The sequence below is a fragment of the Hordeum vulgare genome, chromosome 2H (assembly GCF_904849725.1).
Source record: "Hordeum vulgare subsp. vulgare chromosome 2H, MorexV3_pseudomolecules_assembly, whole genome shotgun sequence".
Classification (NCBI taxonomy): Eukaryota; Viridiplantae; Streptophyta; class Magnoliopsida; order Poales; family Poaceae; genus Hordeum; species Hordeum vulgare.
Window position 1 is genome coordinate 327,546,291 of NC_058519.1, and position 20,209 is coordinate 327,566,499.

The 20,209-nt window shown below is 43.1% G+C and overlaps 1 long non-coding RNA gene across 2 annotated transcripts; it reads right to left on the reverse strand.

The window, feature by feature from the left end:
- Positions 1–415: 415 nt before the first annotated feature.
- Positions 416–2,673, reverse strand: LOC123430048. Of its 2 annotated transcripts, XR_006622837.1 has the most exons (3): positions 1,793–2,673; positions 933–1,240; positions 416–840 (listed from the first exon to the last, which is right to left on the reverse strand). It is a non-coding gene; the product is annotated as an uncharacterized LOC123430048 (long non-coding RNA). The 2 variants fall into 2 exon arrangements; XR_006622836.1 differs by lacking the exon at positions 1,793–2,673 and having other exon boundaries at positions 933–1,466.
- Between the last annotated feature and the right edge of the window lie 17,536 nt (positions 2,674–20,209).

Consider the following 20,209-nt stretch of genomic DNA (forward strand, 5'->3'; position numbering starts at 1 on the left):
GAGTGTTGTGGGGAGCTACTACGTACAACTATAGTACTCTGGCTATTTCACACAGACGGTGTTATCTTATATATTCATGATCTATTTCTGCATATGCCACAAACATTGTGCTTCAACTACTATTTTGTTATAGAGTGCTCCTATTATTTTTATCCCCGTGTGCTATTATTTTGAACTTCGGTTGTTTTTGTAACTAACGTACCGAACATTCTTTTTTTGTGGGAACTCATCCAAATACAGTTTTAAGATCAAACTCTGCTCCACTTTCAGATGTTTTTTTGTTTGACACATCCAAGTAATTTTTTAATAAAAGGCATCTCGCCCTGCTCCATTTTTAGTGAAAATGAAACCATGATTTGACATAAGCATCCATTACAACCCTAGAGAGAGAATGATGCATCCAAAGTAAAGTAACTAAAAGTCAAAAAGTGGAGCTATAAAGAAATCGCTAGACTAAGGGCATGTACATTAGTATAGACACCTACTATCTATAACAACGCTTCATGTCAGCTCTAGATAGTATTGAAAATACCCTTTACAATGGACCAACTCTTTTGGAGTCTGTTACAAGGAAAATATCGATCATATTTGGACTTGTGGAGCACGAGATTCGGCGGTTCGGCTGTGTCGTTGGGGCAAACTACCGATGATGCGAATGTACAACCGCAAGCAGCTGTCGATAAGGAGCGATATTTTTCGGCTGTGTCGTTGGGGCAAACTACCGATGATGCGAATGTACAACCGCAAGCAGCTGTCGATAAGGAGCGATATTTTTGGGATATCGACCGTCTGCAAAACTACAGACACCCTCATTCTCTTTCCACGTTCTCTCTCCGCCACCTAGATAAATTTCAGACGTGGTAGTTGTTATAGACAGCTGAGTAGATATCATTGTACATGCCCTAATACTTCACAAAGAATAGAGGCATAACCGTCAAGCAGCATTTTCTTCGGCGGCACGCAGAAGGACACGATGCGTCAGCGCGAGTTTCACGTACTTGGACCTAACAGGTGGATGGATATCTTTCTCTTCTTCTTCCCTAGTTTAGCCTAGCCGCAATCGCAACCACATCACCTGCATTTCAAACCACATCAACCCACCAAAGTATATAATGTTTCGTGTCTTCCACGAGTTCTACATAATAGCGTAAGTGAGAATATTAATCACAACATTCTTCTTATCACAAACTGACATTTTCGCTGCATCTTCATAATCCAGACCAAGTTCTCCACAATATAACTGAAGCATAGGTGAGCAACAGTTTTCAACATCAGAGCGGAAAATGCATGATGGATCAGTAAGTTTCTGCGATTTAACTAAATGCATGATGAATAAAACTAAAGGAGTGCTACAGTTTTTTTTTTGTTTAACTGCTATTGAAGAACTATTGTAGATGTTTGTTGGCTTATACTCCCTCCGTTCCTAAATATAAGACCTTTTAGAAATTCCACTATAAACTACATACGGATGTATGTAGTCATATTGTAGGATGTAGATTCACTCATTTTGTTCCGTATCTAGTCCATAGTGTAATCTCTAAAAGGTCTTATATTTAGGAACGGAGGGAGTATATAAGAAGAACTGAATAGGCATTATCTAGACTACCAAAATATCATAACAGATGCCATACATGGGAGTTAGTTGTAGGCATTTGAAATTTTCTTCAAACCATAATATTTTCTAGATTTCCCCAAGATTTCGACAATTGAGCGGAGACATTTTGATGATATGAAACATATTATTGCATTTTGACATCCCTCGATCAGTAAGTAGACGAACTTAAAAGCGCACCAAAGGTGAAGTGCAAAAAAGCTCTTGAATTTCTAACATTTTTCAGAACGTGTGTGTTGATTGATGTCTTCTCTTCCTCCGGCCTCTGCACACAAAAAATCCACGGCGGTTCATAGAGGGTTCCGGATCCCTAAAGTTTGAGTATGCTAGTACATGCATTTTGTCTGAAACATAACTATTTTACTTCAATTGAATCATAGAAAGAGAAACATTGTGCAAAGTGTGGAGACACAAAATCAAGGCAAAATGAAGAAAGGTGCTATCGCTGCAGCATCGTCATTAGTTCTCAAACAACAACAACAAAAAGTTCAACGCCCGATGGCTATGTACTCCATGCCGGCGAGCTCCAACGGTCGTTAGAACTTGAAGGTGGCAAGGATTGAGGGCAGAGGCGGCAGCAAGGATACAAGGAGTAGGAAACACGGGTCCATCAGAGGTGCGCGCGGATGCATGCCGACGCCGTGGAGGCAGGGTTCTGGGCAGGGATGTGTGGATGCGCGGCGGATGAGGCAGGATTTGCAGTAGTGTTGTGTGGCCATGCGGTGAAGGAGGTGGGTTCGGTGGGAGGGAGGAGCGGCGCATCGCTGGAGGAGGCGGGGTTCGTGCGGCACATCGCCGAAGGATGCAAGGAGGTAGTGCAGTTAGGCGGTGGTCCATTGGGAGGGGAAGGAGGTGCGAGCCGACGGCTGTCCACTCAGAGGGGAAGGAGGTGCAGGCAGGCGGCGATGCACTGGTAAGGGGGGTGGTGGTCCGGGCCGGAGGCGACGCACTTGGGGAGGAGAAGTGGATGCCGGCCGGCCGGCGGCGCGAGATGGTCGGGGTGGATTGGGGAAGAATGGGTAGGGGATGGGGCTGGGTTGCTTTTTTATTTTCTTTTTATCGCCACTTTACCACTTCGGGAACATCCTCGCACGCCCTATACAGGGCTGATTGTTTTCATGGGAGCTAGGAGTATTATGTTTCGTGTAACAGAATATTAATATTACTAGCAAAATTGTCCGTGCGCGTTGTAATGGAAAAAAACATAATCTTTAATGATGAAGGTCATATTATGTTCACACATCATCGCTCGATTTTGAAATTTTATGCACAAATGCAAGAAATTGTTTCTTTTCTTTTAAATTTATTCACAAGTTGGAACCATCTTTACATTTTCAGAAAAAAATATCTTGGTTGTCAAAAATCTTGATAACTCAAAGAATTATTCTTAATTTCAAGAATTATTGTTAGAAAACATACAATAATAATCTGATCCATCCAACAGTTAATTCTTCAAAAATCACACGGGTATATTTTCACAAAGACTTAGAAGCATTAATGTTTAACTACATAAATTAGATCTTTCATAAACAATTTTATAAATATGAGAACAATTTTCAAATCGAGAACATTTTTTACAATTTACAAACATTTACTAAAAATCGTGAATATTTTTATATTTCAAACGGTTTTAAATATTTTCTTTTGAATTGGCGACCAATTCTAGAAAAGACGAACATAATTTTTTATGTTGAAGGATTTTAGTTTAAATTCACAAACATTTTTGAAACGCATGAAGTTTTTCTGAATAAACAAACATTTTTATAAGTCAGTAATATATTTATTAAATTCACGGACATTGTTCTGGAATTTGCAAAAAAAATATAAAAATCCGGCGCCTTTTTTGAATCCACAAACATTTTATGTTTTCGTCAACATTTTAATTCAAAATTCCAATTTTTTAATATGCAAATGCTTTTTTATTCTAAATTATTTAATTATAAATAAACAAAAAATGGAACGGAAAAATTTAAATAAAAAAAGAAACTATCAAAACAGGCATTAGCTATTTTTAAAATTTTAGGACATTTTATAAATGCATTAACATATTTTGAATTAGAAAGCATTTTGTTAAATGCTTTTAATAATTTTTAATACATGGAGTTTGATTTGAAATCATGGACTTTTCTTATTTTACAAACATTTTATTGTATATGCGAGCATTTTTTACAAAAACTCCGAGCAGTTTTTGAAGTCACAAACATTTTATTTTTTAAAATATTTTGATTTAAAATTTTAAGTTTACTAAAAGTCTAAAGGTTATTTGAAGTTCTAAATTATTTAAAATAGAAAAATAAAATGGAACTGAAGATAAATAAATAAAAGGAATTAAAAAAACTGGCGCCTCTGCATGGGTCGGCCCATACGGTGTGCTGGATATTCTTCCAGGATGCAGAGCGTAATATATGAGGTTTTTACATGGGCCGGCCCAGTCTGAGATTTTTCGCTTTGAGAAACGTTTTCTATTACTTACCGGTGACATGGTGGGTAATTTATGCAAACTTCAGGAGCAATTTCCATAATGTACCATAGAAGCAATAGGTGCTTTATTAATACGTAAAGATGTTACTATTGTTGAACCGACGAATTTGAATGGTTGGACTAATGCTTTCATTACGTCAAAGTGATCATCCTGTCTAATTCAAAACGGAAATAACAAACATTGCAAGAAAAGATCATCGGAATAGCGCGTGTAATATATAGTTGAAAAGCTCTTAACATCTAGATAACAGTCAAATAGAACATTTTTAGCAAAATCATCATGGTTTAAGAGCGATTTTCTTCAAAACCGAAAACTCAAATCGTATTTTGGAGTTAATTTCAAACACTTTACCAGAATTGAGCAAATGAGATAGTGTTGGAAAGCTAGTGAAAATCCGCATCTTCTATATGTAAAATGTTTTTCAAATTCTGTATAATTTAAAAGTAATTGAAAAAATGGTGAAATTCTAGGCGAAACGTATTTTCGCGATTTTTTGCAAGCGGTTTGTCGGATTGACGCAAATGATATGGGATTGGAAAGCTATGAAAAATGTGCAACTTTTGCATAATAAAAGTTTTTTCTAATTCTTTACGGTTTAAATTTGAATTCGAATTCGATTAAATTTTGTTTCAAACATGATTTTTTTTTAAAGTTTGTCGCCATGAGGAAAGCTAACTTAGTCATGTTGAACGTTTTCTCAAATTCACAATGTTTAAGAGTAGTTTTGAATATGGTAAGACCCCTCGTGCTCTTTTCCCGTCCGAAAAATAGAGTACTCGTACTAATCTTTGTGTGTGTTTGTAGTTAGGTATTTTTGGTATAGTAATTTCGAATGGTTTTGAAAAGAAAGTACTTGAGCTGATGTCCTTGTGGGTTTGTACTCGGTGTATTTTCATGAACTAGACTTTTCTTTGTTTGTTCGGTATGGTATTCCTCGTAACTTTTCAATGGTTTACGGTATGATAGCCCTCATACTTGCATGGTTTATATCATTGAACTGAATGATATTTTTTAAAACAAAATGTAGTATTTTTTTGAACTCTAACATTTTTTTCGATGATGTTATGGACTTCTCTCATTTTACGTCTTGGACTTTTACCATTTGAATTTCGCTGTCTTGAACTTTTACCATTTGAATTTCACTGGGGTATTTCTCAACATTATTCCAAACTTATCTGAGACGTCTTGTTGAACTTACAACTTTATCCAAAAAAAACAATATATTTTTTGTTTTTCGAAATCCCAAATCAATATTGGACTGATTTGACTGAACATTTTACTGATCCAGGATAAACTCGTAGAGTTTTGTGAATAAAGGAATGAACACGTAAACTTACATTAGTGATTTTTTAACATTTTTCCTACACCCAAACTTACAATGTCATCATGTCCAAAAATAGAAGTACATAATGACAAAACAGAGACGTTCAACATGTACAATATACAAATTTCACAATTGTCAGTGCACTAAACCCTAAAAAATTGACTTGAATAAAATAAAAGAGCCAATTTCAAATGTTATTTTACACCACAATTTTTTATCCTCTCAGAACCGCATATGTTTCTCTCACTCTAATTGCTTTTTGATTGCTTTGCTTTCTGTCATAGAATGGCGAAATGCAGCATACCGGTATTAGCTAGGAACTAATACAATGAAAGAAAGAAACCCACTGACTGGGGCGGCTTGCTCATTGTGGTGCTATTTTACCCGAAGCAAAAGCAGAAAGGAAGTTCCAGAGAAAAAAGGTTCAAAAAGAGACCTAATAGCTTCCGTGACCTCAATACCTGCAAGAAAGAGGTAGATGTTGAGAGGCATAACAACAAGTTCCACTTCATTCAACACGAAACAAATCCTTCTATACTCCTGTATACACCCAACAAGTATCAAATTCCATACACCTGAACTTCCATTTATTGATATACTTGAACTTATTTGCTCTTAATGTACATGGGCTACATAATTAAACATAGAAACCGAGAGAGATGGCGGTTTTTGAACTAAAAGAATGTAATGCCCAAAATGCGGTTCAATCTTTATTTTAGCGCGAGGGCCTCGACAGGGATAGAAACGCATCTCGTCATTTTGCAAGAATGGATATCGTTACAAGTACATGTACTAAAAAGATGAGTATATGGAATTGGCTTACACTCGCCACAAGCTACATCAGAGTCACGTCAGTACAATTCATACAATCATCATGAAGAAGAGCAGGGTCCGTCTACGGACGAAAACAAACGATAAAAGAACGACGTCCATCCTTGCTATCCCAGGCTGTTGGCCTCGAACCCATCCTAGATCGACGAAGAAGAAGAAAAAACTTTAAATGAACAGTCATCACGCTCACGTCTTAATCACTTTACGTGTACTTACAACTGGTGTTGTAGTAATCTGTGAGCCACAGGGGACTCAGCAATCTCATTTCCAAAGGTATCGAGACTAGCATAGCTTAATGGGTGAGGTGTCGTTAAGTGGTGAGGCTGCGGCAAGCGACTAAGCATTATTTGAGGTGGCTAACTTACGAGTACAAGAATAAGAGGGGGATGATCTACACATACGGACGTGAACTACTGATGATCAAATGAATGATCCTAAACACCTACTTACGTCAGACATAACCCCACCGTGTCCTCGGTCGGAGAAGGAGCTCACGAAAGAGACAGTCACGGTTACGCACTCAGTTGGCAAGTTATTAATTAGGTTAACTTCAAGTTATCTAGAATCGGATGTTAAACAAAGTTTCAACATTGCCACATAACCGCGTGCACGGCTTTCCGAAAGATTTAACCATGCAGGGGTGCTCCAACTAGTCCATCACAAACTACCACACGCTGCGGTGGAATGACCTCGATCAGGGAAACCCGTGATCTCCTCGGGTTCCTACTGGAAAACCTCAGCCTCGAGATAACCCAAAGCATCCCCGGAATCCCTCGCACGAGCCGCTCGAGAAAGGTAAAACAAGTCCAGCAAGGCCGCCCGACGTGTCGACGAACCCGTTAGGAGCCGCGGATCTCATTCTCAGGACACGGCCGGATGGAACTAGCTACGAGAACCAAACCTCGAGTTTCCTCGCGGTGGCCCCGCACGCAGAACATTTGGGACCAACACCATCACCACTGCCCCCCTGTATTATGTTGAATTAATCCTCGGGTAGCGCTAACTCCCTATGTTTTTTAGTATTAACAAAATTACTATGTCGGGCAAAAATATTACCAATGTTGGGCCTTGCCAGACGAGTTTTATCCTAAAACGAGAATCTAAGGGGTGCCCATAACAACCCCAAGCATGTTAGGAGCGCTCATTCATGGAACATGACACCGGTAGCCGAAACTAAGGCGGCAAAGGTGGAACAAAACACCAGGCTAGAAAGGCCAAGCCTTCCACCTTTTACCAAGTATATAGGTGCAATAAATTATATAGCAATTAATAGGGTGATTTAACAAGGAACCCATGTTAACACATGGAGACAACTGCACCTGCAACTAGCAACGCTAACACATGGCTAAGCAAGTGGTAACATAGCCAATCAGTGGTTTGCTAGGTTGTGATTAGGTTGAAGGTTTTCATGGCAATGTTGAGAGGCTGATATTTATCAGGTGGTAGGCAGCGAGACATAACGATAGAAACAAAAAAAACTAGCATGGCAATGATAGTAATGGGAAATGATCATCTTGCCTGAGATCCCGCTAAGAAGAAGAACGACTCCGTGAAGCAGACGAACCGATGTAGTCGAACGGTGTGACATCCTCGACTTTTGCTACAGTGATGATTGTAATTAAGCGACAGTGATCCCGCGCTAATGATGCCACTTCACTGTGGATTATATCAATTATCTCGTGTTGGTTGAAACCAAATCAAAATTCGAAGCTTTGAGATTAAGTCAAACGTGAAAAGATTCGGTTGTTGAAATGATAATGTGAGGGGAGTTATAAAGATTACCTAGCGAAGTATAAAAATGAATGAGGCACTTTTGGAATTATTGGTAATCCCAATATATTTTAAAGTGAAGCTTTAAATAAAATAGAGAAAAGAAATATAGTAACTGGAAAGAATTCAATAAAAATAAAATATTAAAAGCATGTATAATAAATTATAAAAGAAAGTAAATAAAATTAGAATAACAACAAAATTAGAATTAATAATAGAAAAGAAAGTATTTTAAAAAAAGAAAAGGAAAAGACCCCCCCCCCCTTGGCCCAACTCGGCCTAGAGGCCCAGCCGGCCAGGCCACCCATCAGCCCCCCTAGCTCCCCAACTCCCCATGCCTCCACCAAAGAGGATCCCACTCCCCTCGATCCCTCCTGCCCCCTCCCCCCACCGACACCCAGCCGCCCCCACGTTCCCCTGCTCGCTCGCTCTTCCCCCCTGAGAGCACGAGCCTGAGCCCCCACCAACCACTCCCACCCCCTCGATCCCCACCTACCGCGCAGCCCCTCCCCACGAACTCCACTGCCTCTCGGCTCCCTTCCCAACTGAGAGTCCCAGGCCTCCCGATCCCGCGAGCACTCCCTTCCCGTGGAGACCGCCCCCCGGATCTCCCTTCTCATCCCGCCGGCGACCCCCCCTCCGGATCCGGCGGCCGAGGCCTCCCCCACCCCGTCGGCCTCCCCCCTCACGCCCGATCCCTCCTGCCCAACCAGGGACCGAGCCCCTTCCCCATCGACACCAACCCCCCACGCCCCCCGCGCCGGCCGAGCCACTCCGGCGGCGCCATCCCCGCGGGGGCCTCCTCACCGGGGCCCCTCTCGGCGGCTCTCCTCGCCGGCAACGACCTCTCCGGCACCACCACCGTCGTCACCACCGTCACCGCTTCATCCTCGCCGTCACCTCCGCCTCACGAGAACTCCGGCTTCACCGGGCCCTCTCGTCAACGTCGGTGAGCCCCTCCTCGGGCTCCTCCCACCATCTTCTTCCTCGCGCCATCCCGGTTCCGTTCCAGCAGACGGCACTCCGATCCGGCGCCGTTAGGTTCGCGTAGGTGTTGATGGAGATGCTTCCTTTCTCTGTTGCAAGACAGTCTGTGTTGTTAGTTGTTAGTTGTTAGCAAAGAGAGTTGGGAGATGAGTTGAGAAAAAGAAATAAAAATAATTAATGTATTGCGTATGTATTTTGTATGTATGAGATGCACATATGTATGTATGTATGTATGTATATATTTCGGTATATGGCGGTATACGTTAATTGTATGGATATGTATCTGTGGGTAAATATGTGTATTTAGCCTAAGCCAACGCACCCCACTATCTATGACAGGGAGGCCCCACACCCCTTTTAAAGAAAAGTTAAAATTAAAATATAAAAATAAAAATAATGTTTTTATTAAATAAATAAATAGATATATTATTTAATTAATTAATTGGATAATTAGAAGAAATAGAGTATGACACGTGGGTCCCCCATTAAATTAACCTGGTTAATTACTATTTAATATTAATTAAAAACTTGTGCCTATGACGTTCGGGACCCACTCATCAGTTGACCAGTCAACTGTTGATGTCTGCATGACATCATGCTGATGTCATAGTAGCATTTTATTTAATTTATTCAAATCTGTTTTTAATTCCTAATTATTGATAAAACTTTCAAAATTAATATAAAATAATCCGTAAGTCACATTAAAATATTTTCAACATGAAAGTTGATTAGCACAACGAGACGAACCCGGATACACGGTCCATTCGTGTGTCACGCGTCCCTAGCATAGCAAACATGGAACATTTCCATCGTTTCCAGTCTGACCGGTAGTAGCCCGAGACCCGGGAAATATCATGAGATATTCTTCCGACCCGTCTATGACGGATGTTGCTGCGTTAGATCATCTATAGCCTGCATCTTGCCATGGCATGCATCGTGTCGCATCTGTTGCTATTATTTACTGTTTCTTCCCCCTCTTCTTACCAGTAGACCCCGAGACTGACGCTGCTGTCGGGTGCATCTACGACCCTGCCGACCAGTCCTTTGCCGCAGAGCAGCAAGGCAAGCAAAGCCCCCTTGATCATTCCTATATCGTCTATGTCTTTCTTCCTGCTGCTTGCATTAGTATTTTGCTACTGTTGTAGTTAGCTCCTATATCTGATGCATAGCCTATTTTTGATGAACTGCTACTTTCAGTCATGTACCTTTAATTTGCTTAGTATAGGTGGAGCACTCATCCCCTCTTGACCCCGTAGTCCTTCCCCCGCTTGTTTTCAAATCTCGATCCCCGATCGACGAGCCAGACCCGACACATCACATACACCCCCCTTAGTTGTACGACGCTACAGAGATACTATCTGGTACCGAGGGTGACACCTCGCTAAGTACTCCTGATGATATCTCTGTAGTATAGCTAGTCGGTCGTGGTTATCGAGGGTGATTCCTCTTTCACCATTCCCGATGACGCCTCTGTCGTGCCACCCCTCAAGTGTGGGACCAACGAGGGTGATTCCTCTAAGCCCACCTTGACGGATACATCGTTCGGAATCCAACGAGGGTGATACCTCGGATTCCCCCTGATGTTACAACCACACAGTTACTCGACCATGTTACTGGGATCATTGGTGATTAGTTGTAAGACGGGTGGATTCCCGCGAGACTGTGTTGATGACCTAATTAAAATGTTAATGGATTTGGGTATTTGATCTGGGTTGGTCAGAGACCTTTTCGCACTAACCGGCTACGCGGGAAGAATTATGGGTACTTGGCGTCGCGGTATCAGCCGAAGGTTTTCAGATGTTAGCAATGTAGCGGCGCGCGCCCGAGTGGTCCCGGGATGCATCGCGCTTGTGATTAAGGGATGCTAGGACTGACGTCGGCCTCCCACGCCACGTGCAAGAGCGCGAAGTGGAACTGGGCCCACGAACCCTTTGTGCTTAGGAGTTAGACCGGGGGCTGGCCTCTCTGATTAGTCTTAGGTGGGGCTGCGACGTGTTGATATTCCGAGGCCGGGCAGGACCCAGAAAAGTGTGTCCAGCGAGAGTGTTATCGAGCGTGACGAGACATGTGGTGCACCCGTGTAGGGATGAAAATTAACTATTCGAATAGCCGTGTCCACGGTTACAGGATGACTTGGTGTTGTGCCGTGATCTTATACAACTACAATTGTTACTTAACTGAAATTAGTTTGCCTCGGGATTGCTTCCTCGCACAGAGTCGAGGGAGGATCTCTAGGCGTGACCTCACTTTAATATTGCTGCAACAATATGACTATTAATGTTTTACCCCTGTTCTACTCTCGTCTTTTGCTGCAAGACCCTGAAGATGCTAGTCTTCGATAGGACTAGGCCTTCTCTCTATTCTTGCATTGCTGCAGTCGGTCCACATATAAAACCCCTTCTTTGATATTGGTGCATATTTAGCATAGTTCTGATGTAAGTCTTGCGAGTACTTTGGATGAGTAGTCACCGCTGCTTTGCTCCCCCTTTGTCCCCTTGATCCGTTGTTGCGACCAGATGATGGAACCGAGGAGTGGAGTTGCATGTATGATTAGCGTACGATTAAACTGAGGGCTTCACAAGTTGGTATCAGAGCCGACTGCCTGTAGGTAGCCCCCTTTCCAACTCCTTGGCCGAAGTTGAGTCTAGTGTTTGAAAAACTTTACTAACACTCATGTTGTGGCTTACGGGCCACATCTCAATTGGGTGGTATTAGCATCTTTTACTCCTTTCCTATACTCTGGGTTCTACTCTCTCTTCTCTTTCGGGTTAAAGATTTTACTAACTCTAACATTAGGTTCGCGTAAGTATTTCCTCCCGGGGAGCCTCATATTTCAGACGATGGCTTGACCCATTAGAAGACTCCGAGGATACTCTTTGATGCTCTCTCGAGAACTTGTGCTCATCGCTTCTACGATTTCCCTTCCTTCGCCAACCACTATGGATGACTACATACAAATGTCGTTCATACCTTGTTTTCCAATTGCTCTTGTTTTACGAGATGGAATCGAATTATCTTATCGGGGATTCGTCCATCATCAGTTGTCATGGGTTTCAAAAGTTCTTCGACTTACTATTCGTTCTTCCAAAATCCTCCGTAGCCTAATGTTCATGACCTTTCTCACCTGCTTACATTATGGTTAAATCCATATGACTAGCCGCATTCATTAAAATTCCTTGGTGAATCTTCCTGTGATCTTATTGATTCTACCTTTGGGTGAATGCACACAATCATCTGATGATACTCATGAATTATCTTCCGGCTCAGACGTCCTTTCAGACGGAGCGGGTTCTCGACAAATCAACTTTGGTAGGCTGTCCATCTAAGTCCATTCAACCTACTCGTATTTGACCAGAGCATTTGTTTATGATACACCAACCTGGTAATCTTACTTCCTTTGGTAGTTAAGTATCAATAATTTTCAGATGTTCTATAATCCGATGCCTTGTATTTTACCCCCTTTGATTGAGTACCGATACTCACATCAGATCATTTGTGGATTGCGACACTCATTTGAGTTATTATCCAACGACATCCTTTGCTTTAGAAAATTCTTGTGATTTCTTCCCCTCACACATGATGCCTTTGTTAAATTGTGTCTTCTCCCTTTGATAAGTTGTACCATACGATTTGTCAGCCATGCCCTTCAAGCATGTGTTAATTACCCTTGAAGTTTGTGGTATATGTTCCCAAGATGGCCTGATGGGTTGAACCTATGACTTCCTAAATCAATATGACCCGAAGAGTTTTCACGAGTCTTACTCTTCTGGCGTTATGCCGGATATTCTTTCAAAGCAACAACCTGATCAAAGGCGAGGAATAAATGGTAGGTGATGCATTGATGAAGTGGGAGTCGACCTTGAACTTTGTGTTCATGCCCATGGAAACGACGTTGATCCTATCATAGAAACTTCTCGTATCAATAATCATTCATTCTGTGGTTTGATCTCGTATCGGTGATCTTCTCCCTTGCAATCATGGTTCCGACCACGTTGTCCTACCTTGATTTCATTCTCAGACGAGTTAAAGTACTTGTCTTCTTCAGACCAACACACCGGTCCAAACCTTAAAGTTGATCTACATCCTAGTATTATTACTTGTAGCTCGAGGATATCGCGGAGCTATGAAAACTTCTTGTGAGCTCCTCATCAACTATGATATTTCCCTTAATTCCAGTTGCCTCGTGTTTAACTTGTTGGGCACGCGAGTACATCGATAACTGAATCGAGTACACATTGCGATTCAACAATTTTTAGTGATCTTCCTTGTTTACGAGTTTGTACTCGATCATATCATTGCAAGTTGTTAAGCTACATCATCTCCGTCATGTTGGAGCTCGACCATCCTATCTATACCCTTCATCCCTGGAACACAATTCCAACTATGCATTAAGATTGCATCGAGCTTTCCACATCATGTTGGTTATCCTGAAAGGCAATCTCAAATCTAAGCTAGCAGTCTTAATTGTGTTTCCGGCAACCTGTAGCTTCACCATTCCCTTTCTTAATGTCGTCGCTGATTGATTACATCTTCGTGAAGTTCTCGACAATTGTGTCGTGATCATCATCAGCATTCTGAGCTCTTGCAGGGTATCAATCGAATGCATGATGAGAAATACCATCCCTTCCCCTCGATGAATTGTATTATCATCGACAACCTTATTGCCTTCCCTCCAACACAAACTTGTTCATGTTTTCGTTGTCCCTTGGGTTCCTTGCTATCCAGCTTATGTTATCTTCTACCCTGGAGTATTACCATCTTTTGTGTCAAGAATGTTGTGAGAATTGTTGCACCTCTTAAAGAATTCTTGACATAGCAATACTTCTCGCCATCACCAGCCATTTCTTGGTTCCGTGTTGTTTCTAACTCGTGTACCGACAAGTGAACTCTGATGTGTGATTCCAATACTTCTGGCAACCCTATTGCCTTGAGGTTAACAACTGATTGTTTCATTCCTAGTGTGTTGGGTGTTGACTCATCATTTTTGATATTGGTTGTGCTACTCCATCCGTATTTCCGAGCACACCATTCAACAAGTGTCTAATTGTTGTTGTTCCCTCGAGCTTACGACATTTTACCATTTGACTTGACAAATGCTATCTCCTTGATATTATAAATTTTGGAAATCCAACCCTGTCAAAATCTTGAGGGATTGTTGTTGAGTCCATCGACCACACCCTCAACTTATTGATGGTTCGGCGATGAAGCTCTTGAAAGCATTATCCTTGTGCCTAGCTCATGAAGAATGTGTTGGATAGAAGAAGTGTTTTCCCAAGGTTCACGTGCATTCTTGCCGCCGCGAATATGTGAAAGTTTTGTTTCGCTTCCTCTCGGGAAATACCAATTCATTCACGCATCTGTGAAGTGTTATATGTTTTGGAGATTTGTTATCTTCACTCCATATAACTTCTCTTAGCACCCCACGGCAGTGACTGATTTGATAAAGGAAAAGAAGTTCCTTCATAAGAGCTAATCGAGGCTTACTCAAGGAACTCGATATCCTCGATGAGGGTTCCCAAATCAGAACTCGGTTGCATTGTGTTGTAAGAATTCCACGTGGGCACGAATGTCATGACATTGTGTTCATGTGTGTTACAATCCAACTCATGATCCAATACTTGCTTCCGTAGCTCATATAATGAGAATCTTGCATCTTCATTTTTTCTTCTCAGGCATCTTGAGACTGAGGTGTCCCGGCACCAATCAGATTTGAATCTCGAGCACATATCCCAATAATTATAACTTTGGTCTTTAGGAAAACCGGTACGGTGATGTCTTGTCTGGCACACTGGGCCGAAGAACCTATCGTTATAAATTCTTCCATATGAAAGATTCGCCATCCTTTCATTCAGAAACTATATGACTTATTTCATAAGTTGTTCCTCATGGATCCTCTTTGTGTGCCTATTGGTCCGGCCCTTACCTGATGGCCATGTTGAGACTAACCCAAAGCACGGATGTGGTACTTTAAATTTCAACAGGAACATTGGAAGCGCGATGCTAAATTGTTCCTGATCAATTAGCCAAACCGCATCGTATGGATAAACATGATGATTCTTCTTGCCTCTTTATCTAATGGTTAAGTACTTGATGACATATCATGTATACCATACTCTATGTTCTCCTCAGGAATGGTATATTTTAAATTCTTGTGTGTGTGCACACATTCTCATTCTCGTTGGTCTGTTTGACCTTTCTTGTGGCATAACTTATCTAAGCAGTGTTAATTCCCTGCTTAGGTAAAAATCTCGGTATAAAACTCTGTCTGTAAGATCATGTTACTATTGTGGATATCATTCCGGTAGCCGCTGGTGGACGAGAACTTTGCCTATTGGTCCGCCTCGTTTCAACGAGCAGGAAAATGGTTCTAGTCGTCCCCCGCCGTTGGTACAGACGTGGTTGCCAACATAACTGACAGGTTAACCCCTAACATGTCTTGCTACCAAGACCGTATAATTTGTCACCCCTCTACCTATTCATGGCCCACATGGTGGACCCATAACCCAAAGTTGCACGGGATTAAAACCTGACTCGCTTGTACATTTTTGACTCCAACGTATCCCTTACACTTGGCTTCGTATGAAAATTCTCGAGCCACCGTTCAATGGACCAATCACTCTTCGGTCCGGATTTTATCCAACATATTGAAGATCTAGTCCACATTATTCATGGAAATCTGAAGACTGCTCGGTCTCGTCGGAAGAGTCAGTATGACCGTCATCATCAAGATATGGTCTATCAACCTGGCGAAAAGGCTTATCTTCGTGTCACACCAATGAGAGGCGCACACCGTTTTGTAATCAAGGGCAAGTTAGCTCCTCGCTATATTGGTCCTTTCACTGTTCCTGAAAGGCGTGGAAGAGTGGCTTATCAATTGTAACCGCCGGCGAGCCTTTCTTAGGTTCACAATGTCTTCCATGTTTCTCAGCTCCGTCGCTGCTTCAAGGATCCTATTCGAGCAGTGGATCATGGTATGCTTTAGCTGCAACAAGACCTCTCTTATAAAGAGCATCCGGTCCGCATTCTCGACCAAGCTGAAGTAAGACTCGTCGTAAAGTCACCAAGTTCCTTAAGGTGCAGTGGTCAAATCATCCTGAAGATGAAACCACTTGGGAACGCGAGGGTCATCTTCGTGATGAATACCCCGAACTCTTTCCTTCTACCTCTTAATTCTCGGGACGAGAGTTCTTGTTAGTAGGGGAGAATTGTGACATCGTCGACTTTTGCTACAGTGATGATTGTAATTAAGCGACAGTGATCCCGCGCTAATGATGCCACGTCACCGTGGATTATATCAATGATCTCGTGTTGGTTGAAACTGAATCAAAATTCGAAGCTTCGAGATTAAGTCAAACGTGAAAAGATTCGGTTGTTGAAATGATAATGTCAGGGGAGTTATAAATATTACCTAGCGAACTACAAAATGAATGAGGCACTTTTGGAATTATTGGTAATCCCAATATATTTAAAAGTGAAGCTTTAAATAAAATAGAGAAAAGAAATATAGTAACTGAAAAGAATTAAATAAAAATAAAGAATTAAAAGTATATATAATAAATTATAAAAGAAAGTAAAAAAAATTAGAATAACAAAAAAAATAGAATTAATAATAAAAAAGAAAGTATTTAAAAAAAGGAAAACACCCCCCTGGCCCAACTAGGCCTAGAGGCCCAGCCGGCCAGGCCACCCATCAGTCCCGCCTGGGAACCCAAGGGGCCGCCCGTGACTCCCCAAGTCCCCCTACCGCCGCCACAAAGGATCCCACCCCCCTCGATCCCTCCTGCCCCCCCCCACCAACACCCAGCCGCCCCCAATTTCCCCTGCTCGCTCGCTCTTCCCCCCCTGAGCGCACGAGCCCAAGCCCCCACCAACCATCCCACCCCCTCGATCCCCACCTACCGTGCAGCCCCTCCCCACGAACTCCACTGCCTCTCGGCTCCCTTCCCAACCGAGAGTCCCATGCCTCCCGATCCTGCGAGCCCTCCCTTACCCTAGAGACCGCCCCCGGATCTCCCTTCTCATCCCGCCGGTGACCCCCCCCTCCGGATCCGGCGGCCGAGGCCTCCCCCACCCCGTCGGCCTCCCCCCTCACGCCCGATCCCTCCTGCCCAACCAGGGACCGAGCCCCTTCCCCATCGGCCCCAACCCCCACGCCCCCCCGCGTCGGCCGAGCCACTCAGGCGGCTCCATCCCCGGGACCCCTCCTCACCGGGCCCCCTATCGGTGGCTCTCCTCGTCGGCAACCACCTCTCCGGCACCACCACTGCCGTCACCATCGTCACCGCTTCATCCTCGCCATCACCTCCGTCTCCTGAGAACTCCGGCTTCACCGGGCCCTCTCATCAACGTCGGTGAGCCCCTCCTCGGGCTCCTCCCACCATCTTCTTCCTCGCGCCATCCCGGTTCCGTTCCGGCAGACGGCACTCTGATCCGGCGCCGTTAGGTTTGCGTAGGTGTTGATGGTGATGCTTCCTTTCTCTGTTGCAAGAGAGAGTGTGTTGATAGTTGTTAGTTGTTAGCAAAGAGAGTTGGGAGATGAGTTGAGAAAAAGAAATAAAAATAATTAATGTATTGCGTATGTATTTTGTATGTATGAGATGCACATATGTATGTACGTATGTATGTATTTCGGTATATGGCGGTATACGTTAATTGTATGAATATGTATCTGTGGGTAAATATGTGTATTTGGCCTAAGCCACTTACTGGTGGGGCCAACGCACCCCGCTGTCTATGACAGGGAGGCCCCACACCCCTTTTAAAGAAAAGTGAAAATTAAAATATAAAAATAAAAATAATGTTTTTATTAAATAAATAAATAGATATATTATTTATTTAATTAATTGCATAATTAGAATAAATAGAGTATGACACTTGGGTCCCCCATTAAATTAACCTGATTAATTCCTATTTAATATTAATTAAAAACTTATGCCTATGACGTTCGGGACCCACTCGTGAGTTGACCAGTCAACTGTTGATGTCAGTATGACATCATGCTGATGTCATAATAGCATTTTATTGAATTTATTTAAATGTTTTTTAAATTCCTAGTTATTGAATAAAACTTCAAAAATTAATATAAAATAATCCGTAAGTCAGATCAAAATATTTTCAACATGAAAGTTGATCAGCACAACGAGACAAACCCGGATACACGGTCCATTCGTTTGTCACGTGTCCCTGGCATAGGAAACATGGAACATTTCCATCTTTTCCAGTCTGACCGGTAGTAGCCCGAGACCCGGGAAATATCATCAGATATTCTTCCGACCCGTCTATGACGGATGTTGCTGCGTTAGATCATGTCTAGCGTGCATCTTGCCATGTCATGCATCGTGTCGCATGCGTTTCTATTATTTATTGTTTCTTCCCCCTCTTCTTACCGGTAGACCCGAGACTGACGCTGCTGCCGGGTGCATCTACGACCCTGCCGATCAGTCCTTTGCCGCAGAGCAGCAAGGCAAGCAAACCCCCTTGATCATTCCTATATCGTCTATGTCTTTCTTCCTACTGCTTGCATTAGTATTTTGCTACTGTTGTAGTTAGCTCCTATATCTGATGCATAGCCTATTTTTGATGAACTCCTACTTTCAGTCATGTACCTTTAATTTGCTTAGTATAGGTGGAGCAGTCATCCCCTCTGACCCCGTAGTCCAGTTGCCCCGCTTGTTTTCAAATCTCGATCCCTGATCGACGAGCCAGACCCGGCACATCACATACACCCCCCTTAGGTTTACGACGCTACAGAGATACTATCTGGTACCGAGGGTGACACCTCGCTAAGTACTCCTGATGATATCTCTATAGTATAGCTAGTCGGTCGTGGTTATTGAGGATGATTCCTCTTTCACCATTCCCGATGACGCCTCTGTCGTGCGACCCCTCAAGTGTGGACCAACGAGGGTGATTCCTCTAAGCCCACCTTGACGGATACATCGTCTGGAATCCAACGAGGATGATACCTCGGATTCCCCCCGATGTTACAACCACATAGTTACTCGACCATGTTACTGGGATCATTGGTGATTAGTTGTAAGACGGGTGGATTCCCGCGACACTATGTTGATGGCCTAATTAAAATGTTAATGGCTTAGGGTATTTGATTTGGGTTGGTCGGAGACCTTCTCGCACTAACCGGCTACGTGGGAAGAATTATGGGTACTCGGCGTCGCGGTATCAGCCGAAGGTTTTCAGATGTCAGCAATGTAGCAGCGCGCGCCCGAGTGGTACCGAGATGCATCGCTCTTGTGATTAAGGGATGCTAGGACTATCGTCGGTCGCCCACGCCACGTGCAGGAGCGCGAAGGGGAACTGGGCCCATGAACCCTTTGTGCTTAGGAGTTAGACCGGCGGGCTGGCCTCTCTGATTAGTCTTAGGTGGGGCTCCGACGTGTCGATATTCCGAGGCCGGGCAGGACCCAGAAAAGTGTGTCCGGCGAGAGTGTTATCGAGCGTGACGAGACATGTGGTGCACCCCTGTAGGGATGAAAATTAGCTATTCGAATAGTCGTGTCCACGGTTACAGGATGACTTGGAGTTGTGCCGTGATCTTATACAACTACAATTGTTACTTATCTGGAATTAGTTTGCCTCGGGATTGCTTCCTCGCAGGGAGTCGAGGGAGGATCTCTAGGCGTGACCTCACTTTAATATTGCTGCAACAATATGACTATTAATGTTTTACCCCTGTTCTACTCTCGTCTTTTGCTGCAAGACCCTGAAGATGCTAGTCTTCGATAGGACTAGGCCTTCTCTCTATTCTTGCATTGCTGTAGTCAGTCCACATATAAAACCCCTTCTTTGATATTGGTGCATATTTAGCATAGTTCTGATGTAAGTCTTGCGAGTACTTTGGATGAGTACTCAGCGCTGCTTTGCTCCCCCCTTTGTCCCCTTGATCCGTTGCTGCGACCAGATGATGGAGCCCAGGTGGAGTTTCCTGCCGATGCCTGTCGCCCCGATGGTGTCATCTCCGTGGAGGCCGCTGAAGCCCAGGAGTAGTTAGGAGGTTCCCAGGCAGGAGGCCTCGCCTCGTTCGATCGTGTTCCTTTTGTGCTAGCCTTCTCTATGTCACCCCATGTTTTATGTCTGTACTCAGATATTGTTGCTTCCGCTGACTCGTGTGTTTATCGAGCTTCTGTATTCTAGCCCTCGAGGCCCCTGGCTTGTAATATGAAGCTGATGATATTTTATTTGTGTC